This window comes from Podarcis muralis, chromosome 16, assembly GCF_964188315.1.
Source record: "Podarcis muralis chromosome 16, rPodMur119.hap1.1, whole genome shotgun sequence".
In the NCBI taxonomy this organism is placed as follows: Eukaryota; Metazoa; Chordata; class Lepidosauria; order Squamata; family Lacertidae; genus Podarcis; species Podarcis muralis.
This window is the reverse complement of record NC_135670.1, coordinates 20,707,992-20,721,272: the sequence shown is the minus strand read 5'-3', so window position 1 is coordinate 20,721,272 and position 13,281 is coordinate 20,707,992. Positions and strand designations below refer to the sequence as shown.

Below are 13,281 nucleotides of genomic sequence, written 5' to 3'. Positions count from 1 at the left end.
GGAAGTTTTCTTTAAAAATAAGTAGTAGTAGTGGTAGTAGTAGTAGTAGTAATCCTCAAACAGAGACCAAACCAGGATTTCTTACACGCCAGGGCTCGTTTGGAGGGAAGGCGCGTTCCCTTCTCATATCTTTTAGACCCCATATAATTTATGATTGCTCAGGAATAACCCCATTTACGTCCGAGTTACAGCACAGAACCCTGCACATGTATGCACAGAAATATGTGCCGTTGAGTTCCAGGGGGACTTATTCCCATGTAAGCGTGTGACGAACTGCAGACTCAGTAACTAGGGGAATAGGAACTAGTCAGGTACATCATAGACAACGACAGGAGCGCCAACTTGGCCCCGCGGGGCCGCGACTGTGAGCGCCCGGGGCAGTGGGTGCCATGCAACGTGCATGGCTCTGGCATCGAAATTTGTGGGTGCCCGGCCCATTCATGGGGAGTTTTGTGGGTGCTCGGGCACCCAGAGCCCCAGGGAGTTGTCACCTATGGGTATCGATGCATTTAGCCTTTTATCCTTGATCTTTCCACTTGTATTTCTTTCTTTCTTTTTAATATTGACATTGAGGTGCTAAGTCCTACTCCCAGCAGACCCACTCAAATTCGTAGACTAAAGTTTGTCTTGGATCAATAGAAATGTTTGCAGAATCAAAACAAGGATTAAAAAGGGGCTGAAAGAGAAGTCAATGATTATGTCCCTAAAGCAATACTCAGAGCAGTCCCATTCAAATAAATGGACCAATGTTAGACTGGACTCTAAGTTACCTCCAGTGATTTCGAGTGGGTCTTCTCTGAGCAAGACTTAATTGGATATAACCAAATACTTATATCCTCCTGTTACGGGAAGAATCCCAATGGTGGGTGAGTGGATAAGGGCCATCTCAGTTTGACAGCAGGAAGCTGCAGCCTCAGAAGTTCTGAGACCATTTAGCATTCCAACAATTCATTTTATCAGAAGGCCGGTGATACTTCATTTTACTATTTAGCCGGTGATCTGGTGATCCGATTCAAACGTATCCTATCCATCTATCTGTCTGTTTAGCACAGTGTACCATATCTGATAGGCTGTGTGTGTTTTAAAGAATTGGCTCTATTGATGTTTTGCCTTCATGGTTGTTATTTATTTATGTATTTGTTGCTGTGTTTTATTGTTAATCGCCTTGCGCACCTTTTGGTGGAAAGGCGGGAGACAAAATAAATAAATCTATATTCTCTCTCTCTCCCTTCCCCTTTCTCTATAAATGATGGTGCTCTTGAAGAACACGATTTTGTGCAATTTGATCTCAGGAACGGGACCTCTGTGTTGCTTTGCGGGTGAATTTTGCCCTCCTCTCTGACACCGGGACCTCTGCCTCGAAGAAGCTCAGCATAGCAGGCCCGCAAACAAAGACACGAATCAAGAAGATGGACCTCCCATCCTAAACATTTGATCCCACCTTACATGCCAACTCAACTTACTTTCCAGTTAAGGGCTGAGATATCGCAGAAGCAAGAGGCTGCTTTGTCCCGGCCTCCGGTGTCTACAGACTCAGTTTCCTGTAGACCCGGTACAACCAGGTCGACCAGATTTTGTGCTGCAGACAGAGAGCGAGCGAGCGAGAAGGCGAATGTAACTTATCACCTGTTACCATCGTGGCACACACAGTTCCTCCTAAGCCTAGTCACGGTCCCACAGACTCTCCCCCGCCCTCCGCCGAAGAGGACAAGTCGAGGGGTCTGAAATGCTATTTTCTTGCCGTGTCTCCCACCCAGCTGTATCCCCATCGCAGGCACTGAAGAAGAACATGGCAACCAGGAGCAGGGACCAGTTGAGGAGGTCGACCTCCTCCTTCTCTTCTCGCTTCACCTGGAGGAGCCGAACAAAGGGGGCATTTGATCCTGTGCTCAGATGAGCTGTCAACCGCTGCTGGTGTTTTGAAGCACGGCCAGTTAGGCAGCCGCTGCTAAGCAATGGACTGATACCTCAGAACTTTGGAGGTGGGGAGGGGGAAGGAGATATAATCTGAAGTTGGGCTGGGGGGGGGGGAGAGGAACAGGAGACATCTGTAGCTGGAGGACAGCGAAAACCCGACGGCGCGGGGGAGGTGTTGGTGGGAGGAAAGGGGCTGCTGTCCATAGAGGCAGGAGTAGGGGGAAATTGACAGGCAGGCGCAGGATGGAGCCCGCCGGATCGGCTGAACTAACGCCCATCTTGTAGCCGAAGACACGTTTTCTCAATTTGAGCACGGTATCTATTACCATATTGGGTTTCAATTAAAGAGACAATTAAAAAAAAAGAAAAAGCTTGAGCTGGGAGGGACGAAAGAAAGAGAGAACGGAAAGAGAGAAAAGAAGGAATAAAGATGGATGTCAGTTCCCCAACGCCGCTTAATCCAAGTTCTTTCTTTTGCCAAAGACACATTAAATTAATGTGTCGCGGGGGCTGAGGAGACATCTCCCTAATTGTGGAGAGTAGGAAAGCCATCCGGGAGCCAAACGCGCCGGCTCGCTCGTTTCGAGGCCCTGTGATCAGCGATTGATGGAGCGCAGCCTGGCCAAGCCTTGTCAATTACAGTTTATGCTTATACATGATGTAGTCAATTTCATCCAGGTTGGAGGGACGTCATTTCTAAAAGCCCAGAAGTCTTCCGCGCGCCCCTCCTCGTATTCCTCCCCCCACCAACACCCTCTCTTTTCGGCTCAGAGCTTTCCCTCTCTTCTCGCCGGGGTCCAACCGTGTCTATTGCCTCGGATACAACTCCCCACAAGCCCAGATGGGGATGGCCAGCCTCAGAAAAAGTGCTGTCCTCCATCGCCTCCTATACAATTATCCTCCAGCATCGTTTTACTTAGGAAAAATCCGGGCCCCCATCCACAAATGCAGTAAGCAGGTCATTTGCCTCTCTGCTCACCTTAGAAGTTAGGGAGCTCTTATGAACCTCAAGAATAGTTAATGTCTCATGCCTTTGAAAAAAAAATAGGCAGTTTCTTATTCTTCCAAAAAATGGGTGCGTTTTCAAAGCGTTTCATTTACAATCTTCTCTCGCTACAGAAGGAAGGTCTGGCACTGGGCTGGGGGTGGGAGAGATAAAATTCGAAATTTTAACTAAGCAATGCACTAGCAGAGGCATAGGCTCAAAATGACTGTCTTTTCCCCCAAGCATTTTAATATCTGTCGATTAAAATCGCAGAGCCCCAAATGAATACTCGTGACTCGCAACACACACACACACTTGACACGATGAACGTGCATTTTATTAATTAAGGGGTTGCATCTCCAGGTCTTGGGCTTCTTTTTGGTCCACGTAGTGCCGCCCCCCCCCATATTTTTTTATTTGAAACCTATTTTGTTAGTTCATCTGTCTCTCTTCTGCCTGCACGGGTGGGGAAATAATATATTAAAATACGGTGCTTAAAATCGAACTACATGCCAGGGGGTTGGGGTGCGGGGAGGGAAGGAAGGATTTCATAAACCACATGTGCGAAAACAAAGCCAGATTACATTTTGTGGGGGAAGGAAGCTAAAACGATGAGAGAGAGAAAGAAAGAAAGAAAGAAAGAAAGAAAGAAAGAAAGAAAGAAAGAAAGAAAGAAAGAGAGAGGGAGGGAGGGAGAGAGAGAAATAGCACGAATGAGTCGTGCAGGGCCCGATCCTGCGTTTATTAATCGCACTATATTCAAAGGAGTTTAGTTCTCAAATGAAACTGAGAGCTAAACTTCCAGAATTAGATGGTGAGGACAGTCTTAATCTCCGGAGTGGAGGTCTCTTTTCTCCCGATATATTCTCCGCTGCTGATGGCTGAGATCGTTAGGCCTTAGAGAGAGGCTCGGGAGCCTGCGCCCTTGAAAGCCAAAGAGCTTAATTCGGAGTCGGGACGTCCAACCTGGAGCTGTTTAAAACAGCAGTTTTCTGGACATGTCATCGGCAGGAGCGAAAAGCAGGAATAAAAATTTACTCCGGTCTTCCCTCCACCTCCCCCTCTTCTGGAGGCTGGGAGGGGAGATAATTCCTGGGATGGCAGCGAGCTTGTCCTCACTCAAGAGTTTGTTAAGGCGCTGCTGCGCCTCGGCGCTGCGGAGCCCTGGCTGTCCCCAGGGCGAAGCGGACAGACAGACAGGCAGGCGGGCAGAATTCGAAGCGACGCTGCAGCCAACGGCCTCTGACTTTACAGCCCCTTGTCCTGACCGTCTTCGGAGCTGCAGGAATACGTAGCCCCATCTTCGGCACGTATATACTCCTCGGAAGTAAGTTCCGCAGACTTCAGTGGCGCTTTGCTTTCAAGGCAAATGAGCAGAGAAAGTAGTTCTAGAGTATGTCTCCCTTTTTTCTGACGAAAGGACACGAATATTTTCTCTGTTTCTCATTTATATTTCCCCCTTTCTCCCCCCTCTTTTTTTTTTTTTTTTTACATCCAAGACGTTCTCAATAAAACCCTATCAAACGCACCGACGATATACAGTGTGATGTGCCCATTAATTACCGTATTTTTCGCTCTATAACACGCACCTGACCATAACACGCACATCGTTTTTAGAGGAGGAAAACAAGGGAAAAAATATTCTGAATGAAACAGTGGACGTATCATTTTTGTGCTTCATGCTGTGGCCACAGACATGTGATCTGATGGTGAATTTGGGGTGACCCAATGCAAAAATCCTGAGAATCCCTGTGGATCCATGCTTTGTAACCACGTTTTTGCACCATTGCAGCCCCAGGCAACAGTGGGTGCGTGATTTTTTTGGGGGGGCAGGCTGTAGCCATGGACATGCTATGTGCTCTGATGGTGAATTTTGGCTGACCCAATGCAAAGATCCTGAGGATCCATGTGGACCCATACTTTTTAACCACGTTTTTGCACCATTGCAGCCCCAGGCAACAGTGGGTGCATGATTTTTTTTGGGGGGGACAGGCTGTAGCCATGGACATGCTATGTGCTCTGATGGTGAATTTTGGCTGACCCAATGCAAAGATCCTGAGGATCCATGTGGACCCATGCTTTGTAACCACGTTTTTGCACCATTGCAGCCCCAGGCAACAGTGGGTGCATGATTTTTTTTGGGGGGGGACAGGCTGTAGCCATGGACATGCTATGTGCTCTGATGGTGAATTTTGGCTGACCCAATGCAAAGATCCTGAGGATCCATGTGGATCCATGCTTTGTAACCACGTTTTTGCACCATTGCAGCCCCAGGCAACAATGGGTGTGTGATTTTGGGGGGGCAGGCTGTAGCCATGGACATGCTGTGTGCTCTGATGGTGAATTTGGGGTGACCCAATGCAAAGATCCTGAGGATCCATGTGGATCCATGCTTTGTAACCACATTTTAAGTGGGGAGGGAAGGAAAAACACAGAAGGCTAAGAATGCAGGAGAGGGCTATAACGTGAGGAAAGGAAGGCAAAAGTTTCCCCCCCCCCACCCACACAAGCCAGCCAGCCTGCGCTCTCTCTCTCTCCCTCTCCCTCCCACCAGCATGACAGAAGAAAGCATTTTAACTGCATTAAGAACTATTTAGCAGCGAAACCTAAGCTTTGCCATCCCTTAAGAGGTACAGACACTGTAATCTTCCAGATCGCATGAATTTACAGGCAAAACACTGTTTAAGGATTTCATCCTTTTAAATGGAAGAAAGCATATTTGAATGCTGTGTGTCTCCAAAAACAAAAAGCAGGAAGTCAAATCAGAATTTTAAGCCGAACCTGTAATCTCTCTTCCCTTCACAAACATTGTTCCCTCCGGAGCAGGGAGAGGATAGAACGAGGGACGCTCTGCTCTCCCCTCTACTTGCCTGGAGGGGAGGGGCTTTCCCTGCTCTTTGTTCCGTTTGAGCAAACACAGTAACGAAACAGAGCAGGGTGGGCAGTAAGACCCTGAGGCAGAATGCAGGAAAGCCACCACTTCCTCTCTCACGGAGCTCCCTTCTCCCTGAAGCGCGGTTTGATTTTTGCCTCATTTTTCGGCTCCAGGGACCACACATTCGCTGCATAACACGCACAGACATTTCCCCTTCCTTTTTAGGAGAAAAAATCTGCGTGTTATAGAGCGAAAAATACGGTAAGTCAGTGGGGCAACGCTCCAATATTTGTGGGTGTGGGTGTATGTAAGGTATATTTTATATACTGCGGCCAGCTCAGATGTCTTTGTATCACCGAGCACAACAAAGCTGCATGGAAATTCCAGTGGGAAACTCAGTATGAAATTGTGGCACCCAAACAACAACTACCCCCACCCCCCACCCCTGGGGGCAGTGGATTATGCAGGACACGTTCCTTTGATTTGACTCTATTTAGTTTCCTGGGACTCCCCCCCCCCCTTTACACTGTATTTCTACAGTCTCTTTACTCTGGACTCCGGAATCAAAATCCCGAAGCACGAGACATTCTATATTTTTCCGCAGAAGAAAGAAGGAAAGACCCCACCCCTCTCCAGCTTTAATTCTAAGTCTAGAATTTTGCAGAAATGGCGAGAATTGGTCGTCCTAGACTGCATACACGCTATTCATGTAAAACACACCTAGCTACCCCAAGAATAATACCCTGAGAAGCGTAGATTGTTAAGGATATTGTTACTTGTCTCTCTGGGAGGGTTAAACTACAGTTCCCAGGTTCTTGGTGTGGGTGGGGATTTGCTTTAAATGTACAGCGTGCCAAATTTCTTTAGGACGTGCAGTCGAAGCGCTTTCCTGGAAAGCGATCTATTATACACAGGTCGGTAAACACGTGAAAGCAGGTCGATTTTTAGACCGCAGAACTCGGCAGATCCCCTCAACTTACAGAAGTGTCCCTGAAAAATACCCTTGATTTCAAAACGAACGTGGGAAATAGTTTCTTCGAAGGAACTCCAGGGTTAGAAAAGTCTGTCTCCCTCTCTCCACAGACAGCTCCTGCGTTCCCACTGAGGCTAAGCAACTGCTCCCCACCCCCCAAGAAATGCAGGTTGTTTTATTTTATTTTAAATTTACTTCTTTCTTAAGGGGGGGGAGAGGGAGAGAGTGCTGTGCTGGTGCAAACAGGCAGCGACGCCTCTCTTTATTATTTCCACCATCCTCACAGCGTTGCTATTATTTTCTTTCTGAAATGGGACTTCGTTTATCCCAGAAAGTCAGAGGTGGAAAGCATAAAGCCGGCCGCCCTGCGGAGTTGAAAGGGACCTCTTGTAATTCGATTTGCCCAACGCCTCCTAATTTCACGACGTCTAGAAGAGGGAATCGGGCTTGCGCCTTGGTCCCGCGTTCCTTCGGCGCGCTGGTTCCCCAACCCCGGGAAAAACCACTGCCAAGGACCCACTTTAATGGGAAGACTCCATTCACCCCACTCTACCCCCACCGATCCACTCTGCGCCCCCAGGCCCCCTCCGGACCCCGAGCACGTCGCAAGCCATTAGGCTGCCTGCGGTAATTACCGTCCGGGTAAGGTTCACTGCAACAGGCAGACGGCGATTCCTGCCTTCGGATTTTTATTTTTTATTTTTTATCCCCCCCCCCCCCATTTTTGCAGGAGGGGTGTTGGGAACATTTATTAAACCCAGATGATCCTCGGGGTTTGGGGGCCATAAGGAAACGATTTACAATTAAGCCAATTGGAACCGAAATGCAGTCTTTTTCAAAATTTTCTTGCAGGTGTAAATAATGTTTCCTTCAAGGGACGGGGCCGTTCAGGTGCCCCTTTGCTTTGAATGTCCCTCCTCTTTCTCCCTCATTTGGCCCAGCTGATCTAGAGAGGCAACCCCACCTTTGGGTCGTGCGTTTCTCGACGGGACGTCTCTGATAGAATTTTCACACACCTGCAGAAGACCCATCTAGTCCTCTCACACATTAAGTCCTAGTCCTCCCGAGCTGATCTTAAAACACGCGATTTTGGACAGAGGGACCCGTGGGTTTCAATGGAGCTTACTTTCAAGTAAGTGTACTTAGTTATTATTACTTAGGTATTATTATTGATGCTATATTACTTCATCAGTGTGCATGGTGCTTTATAAGTCACCCCGCGGCTTGGGTGCTCAACTGGTATCCACTAGGATACCATTACAGTATTGTGGGTCAAATTTTATGGCGCTCCCTTCCAGCTAAGGTCAAATGGCTCCTTCCCTGTTGAACTCCCAGCTACTGAATACATAATAATAATAATAATAATAATAATAATAATAATAATAATAATTCAAACAGGCATTTTAATAGAATTTTGATTTTACAGGGTTCATTTTAAAACTCTTTTGTTTCATTGGGAACAACTGAGACTCTTGTACACTGCTTAGAGAAGACAGTCATTAAGTATTTATTTTGGCACATATGTATACTAAAGTCCAATAAGATAGGTCTGTGCAGGAAGAGGGCTAACCAATTAAACGTTGCACACACAGAGAGAACAGAGGAAAAGAAGGGAAACTGAGGCAGGGGGTTGAGCAGGGAAAGAATATGGATTCATCTGAAATACAGAATTATTTGAATCATACCACCATGAGTTTGGTTACAGTAGGTTATAGTGATTTAAGAGGGTTGGACAAAGGAAGGGGTGGGTGGGTTATCACTCAGATTCCAGAAAGCACTTTAGCAATCTCTCCCTTCCCCTTACACACACCATGTTAAACGTTGGGCCTACCATGTTGCTTTCCCACTAATATGGTCTGAGAGTAAATAAAAAAGCAGCCAAAGACCAGACTCCTATGTGCCTTTACTTTGGAGTAAGCCACAAAGACACATGGAGTCACCATGCATAGGGGATCAGACATTGAGGAAGGAATTCTTAAATTCCTAGGCTCAAGTTGCCTGAGTTCTGAGGAACTTAGGAAGGAAGCCAAACACCTTTACTAGTTTGCTTTGGTACCAAGAACCATAAACTTCAAAGTAACTTTTAATATATTACAGTTCTTTCCCATGCATCACCAGGTCAATCTCGATGTAATGCTCACCACAGCCCTGTGAGGTAGGCTCTGGGGAGAGAGAGAGAGAGAGAGAGAGAGAGAGCGCGCTTGTTTGACAAACACAAGGTCACCCAGGGAACATCCATCAGGCCTGAGCCAGGATTCAGACCTGCGGCACCAGGATCAACAATCTGATCACTTTCACCTAGCTGTAAGCTAGCCAAGGATGCTGCCCCACACAGACCATGCCTACTTGTGACCATCATTTAAATAAAGCATCTCCCTCTTCGGACACCTCAAAGTATATTTTATCTGCTGTTGTCACACTAGAGCTGGTTGGGAGTTCTGGCTTAGCCTTGTTGTCCCTTTTGAAAGCCTGCCATGATTTCACTTTGTTGTTCTCCATTTCATATTACTGGGTTCAAATTGTATGTTGGAGGCGATCTGCAGGTGGAGAGAATTGCTGTTGCTCTTGGGTCCTGTTTGTTGGTTCACCATAGGGTATGTTGTTGGCTGCTGTGAGAACAGGATGCTGGACATTAGATGGGCCTTTGTCCTGGTCCAGCAGGGCTCTTTTATATTCTTCAAAGGGTGTTGGGAAAATAGCCTGAATATACCGTAATAACCAAGCCGCTGACTTAGAGATGAAGGGAAGTTTCCTCATCTAGACTCATGGTGGACCTTAGCTGGTGCTGGGGGTGGAGCAGGAAAGTGGGTGCAATTTGACACAGGTCTCATTGAAATCAAGATGAGACACATCATTTGAACCCCAGATGCTTCAACAACCAGATTGTAGACTGGGAGGAAGTGAGGCCTAGCAAGAGGAGTCTTTGGGGTAATTCAGGAATGGTCAGGGATGGGATCCTTTTCATGCTAAAAGGAGATTGGAGGTTTTGAGACAGGTTAGCTACCCCTAATGTTGCCATCTGATTACACTGTATGCACTTACACAGGACCAAAGCCCAACTGAATACAGTGGGACTTACTTCTGAGTAAATATACATAGGCTTGTGCTGTAAAACAGCCCATCTTTTTCTCAAAAGTTTCCAAAAGAGATTTGGGGGGTTGGTTTCAGGAATATCCTTCCTTGTCTCTCAACTTTATTTTTTGCCACAAAAAGAATATATATATGGTACACAACACATATGTTCTTTAAATTACAGGAAACAAAAGAATGAAGAAATGGAAGAATATTCTCAGTACATTTTCATAGAAATTGATGTTAACTCTGTGATGTAAGTCAGGAGGGTGAGCAGAGTTTCAGCTCTGAAGGGGATCTTGCCGAGATCTTGCCCCAACAATTCCAGTGGGAAGAAGATAAGCAATGCCTGTGATTAATTCCCTTCCCTCCCTCTCTTTTTTGAAAGGATGAGCTTTAAAAGTGCTTAATTTGTTTCCTATCATGCCCTTAAATTCTCCCTGCAAATCTAATAAACAAACAGCTCTTGTGTTACACACTAAACCACTTCCCATTTTTCTGGGTGGTTTGTCAGGGCTCAGAGGTTCACTTACCATTAACTCTGAGGTGGAGAAAAGATTAATTTCCCATGCTGGTCAGGTTAGTCAACCACTGCTTTGATAGTGTCTGATGTGGCTAGAGTATGGCCCTCCAGACCTCCCTATCTGGCCCTTGGAATTCTTAGGTTGCTTAGGCCACACCCCTCAGTAACCCAGCTTCGTATCTAGACCAACTGGAATGTACCCTTGAACTTCCTATTACTGAAGAAAGACAAATTGACACTGGTCGCCCCGCCCACCTTTGCCTCTGGCCCCGCCCACCGCTGGGATGCAGCCTTCGGGTGGTTGCCCAGAAGAAGCGAATGTGGCCCATTGGCTGAAGAAGGTCATCTACAGGCCTCAGTCAGGGTAACAGAGGAAAGAGCCTGCTTTGGGAGAGAGGGCTGAGCCTGATGGTCTCTTGGGCTCTTTGAAGGTCTTTGATTCTCTGACACAGATTGTTCACACGTGTAGAAGGCTGGGGCCCCACTGAGAGCTGGCGAATCTCTGTGCTTCAGGACCTCTGTGATTCTTCTAGAGTATATACATCTCTAGTTATAGGTCTAAAAATTCACAGCAGTAAATAATCTTCAAATATATTGCTTTCTCTGCTTTAAAAATCAGAGCTGGCCTTTCTACCGTATTGTTAACTTTATCCCCACCCTCAGTCAAATCTCTTCCCTATCACTAGAACCTGAAAGGGACTTTAATCCACTGCACTGAAATCAACAGGAGCTTCCCCACGGAAATCGGGGGTTATGTGTCGCTACCCTCCGGACCCCTGTTCCATTAGCCCAGATCTGCGCGTTTCCCTGCGCGATCCTAAGCGCGTTTACACGGAAATAAATCCCGCGGAGGGCAGGATGGCTGAGTGGGGAGGATTTCTAGAGGAGATCCTGGGCCTTTGGCTGTTTCTGAGTTCGAGGGACGTGGAGCCGGATGCTCACATCTGCTGAGAAGGCTCTTGTGTGTGCGTGCTTGACTCCCCACCCCCCTTTTAAGTTCATTACATGAAGAAGCATCGTCGTTCCGGATTGCACCGTCCTGGGCGGTTATCTCTGCCAGAGCCTGACATGTACAAACACTCAAACAAGCCTCTGAAGGCTACAAAGCCTCGGAAAATCCGGAGGAGCCACATAAAAGCGAAGCTAAGTAGGAAGTGGTGTAAAAGGCCTTGTCGTGGGGTTGGCCTGCCCTCCCAGATGTTCTGCATAAAAATAAGAAAAATAAAAATAAAAAATCCCTCTTTAATGAGGGTGGAAGCCAGCGGTGAACGCTGCGTGAACCGGGGAAGGCGGGTCGGTGGGGCACAGATGTTGCAGCGCGCAGGCGCAATGTCAGCAACACTGCAAGGGGGGCTTCCCTTGCTCTGCCCATCTCACCTGCTCTTGCAGAACCTTCGCCCGGCTTCTAGAATCCCCTGGGGGAGTCTTATTCCGCCACTGGCCGCTGGAGGGCGCCCCAGCGGCCCACAAGACGCGCACGTACGCGCGCGCTGCACCTAGCAAACTTTCCTTCCAGCACCCATAAACATTTTATTAGTATGAATCCAGGAGAGAAAAAAAATCTGCCATTCCTAGAGGAATAGCAAACACCTTTGGGAGAAGAATTGAAGTCGGGTTTGTCAGGGTGTGTACTGGAGGCCTTTAGCAATGGCTGTGGTGGGGTGCGGTGCGGTAAGAGGAGGAGGGAAGGCGCAGCCGATCTCTCAAAAGACTTGCCCAAACTTTTGGGGGTAAACCAAATGTCTCCAAATCATATTGAAAATGGGTTGGGGGCGGAGGACATGGCCCCTCAGAGCCCAAAGAAATCAAGAGGGGTGGGTGGGGACGAGTCAGCCATAGTCTTTAATCCCTGCGTCCGTGTGGGTGGGGGTTGTTTCAGAGTTAAGTTTAATTCGCAAAAAGCGCATTAAACTTGACTCTGTGTCGACATCGATGTTTCACTGTGACGTCCTTATAGATCTAGTATGAATCAGGCTGCAATCCTATGCACCCACACAGCAGAACACCAGGAGAGCTCTGTTGGATCAAGCCAATGGCCCATCTCATCCAGCAATCTGTTCTCACGGGGACCGAGCAGATTCCCCGACGGGAAACCCTCAAGCAAGGGCGACCGCAAGAGCACTGTCTCCTCCTGCGCTTTCCAGCGACTGGTATTCAGAAAGATTGCTGCCTCTGGTCTGGAGGAAGAGCACAGCCTCCGTCGTGGCTAGTAGCTATCGATAGCCTTTCCCCCCATGAGCTTGTTCAATCCTCTTTTAAAGCTGGTGTCCATCACTATGCTGTGGAGGAGAGAATCCCATGGTTTAACTATGTGTTGTGTGAAATAGTACTTTCACACACACCTGGAAGGAGGCAGTTAGCATCACAGTAATTCCATTGAACTCAGTCAGATTTATTTCGTGGTAAACTTGCGTATTCGACTTAACCACCTTCCTCCTCCTCCTCCTCTACTACTACTACTAAAATGCTTATTGGGCAGCAGAAGATGGTGTAGGAAGCACTCAACAAACCATATTGGTTTCAACGATGTTGGATGTCCTTAGCTCTCTCCAATGGAATTTGATTTCATGTACCGTTGGGAGGAAGCGGGGTACATCCCCAATGTGGCTCAACTCATTTCCCAGCTATAACTTGTAAACTGGGCTGTGAACAGATCTCATCAGCTCCAGAGGTTGATCAGAAATGGAAAAATATTTCCCCTTTGCTATTCCCACATCTCACCAGTCCTTCCCTTAGTTCCCACACCTTCCTAGTCAGTGCAGAAGTTGTGTATGGGTTGTGACCCCATTGAAATGAATGGCCTCGGCTAACTTTGCCCCATTTGTTAACAATTTCAATGGGTCTGCCCTGAATAAAAGTTGGATACAATGCTATGCAAGTACACATACACATAGCAGGTTGCCTGGTTGGAGCAGCAGTAGCAGTAGCAGCAGCAA

General features: G+C 47.4%; 1 long non-coding RNA gene across 5 annotated transcripts in view; it reads left to right on the top strand.

Moving 5' to 3' along the window:
* Window positions 1–10,305, top strand: part of LOC114586069 (uncharacterized) — a 30,204-nt gene extending 19,899 nt beyond the window's left edge. For 2 of the 5 annotated variants that reach the window (XR_013391018.1, XR_013391017.1), the window contains exons 2-5: window positions 1,265–4,229; window positions 6,861–6,919; window positions 7,603–7,882; window positions 10,007–10,305. This is a non-coding gene — a long non-coding RNA (uncharacterized LOC114586069). Of the gene's footprint in view, window positions 1–1,264; window positions 4,230–6,860; window positions 6,920–7,602; window positions 7,883–8,847; window positions 9,138–10,006 lie in introns of those variants that run through there. The other 3 variants (XR_013391021.1, XR_013391020.1, XR_013391019.1) reach the window with 3 other exon arrangements.
* Window positions 10,306–13,281: the final 2,976 nt, after the last annotated feature.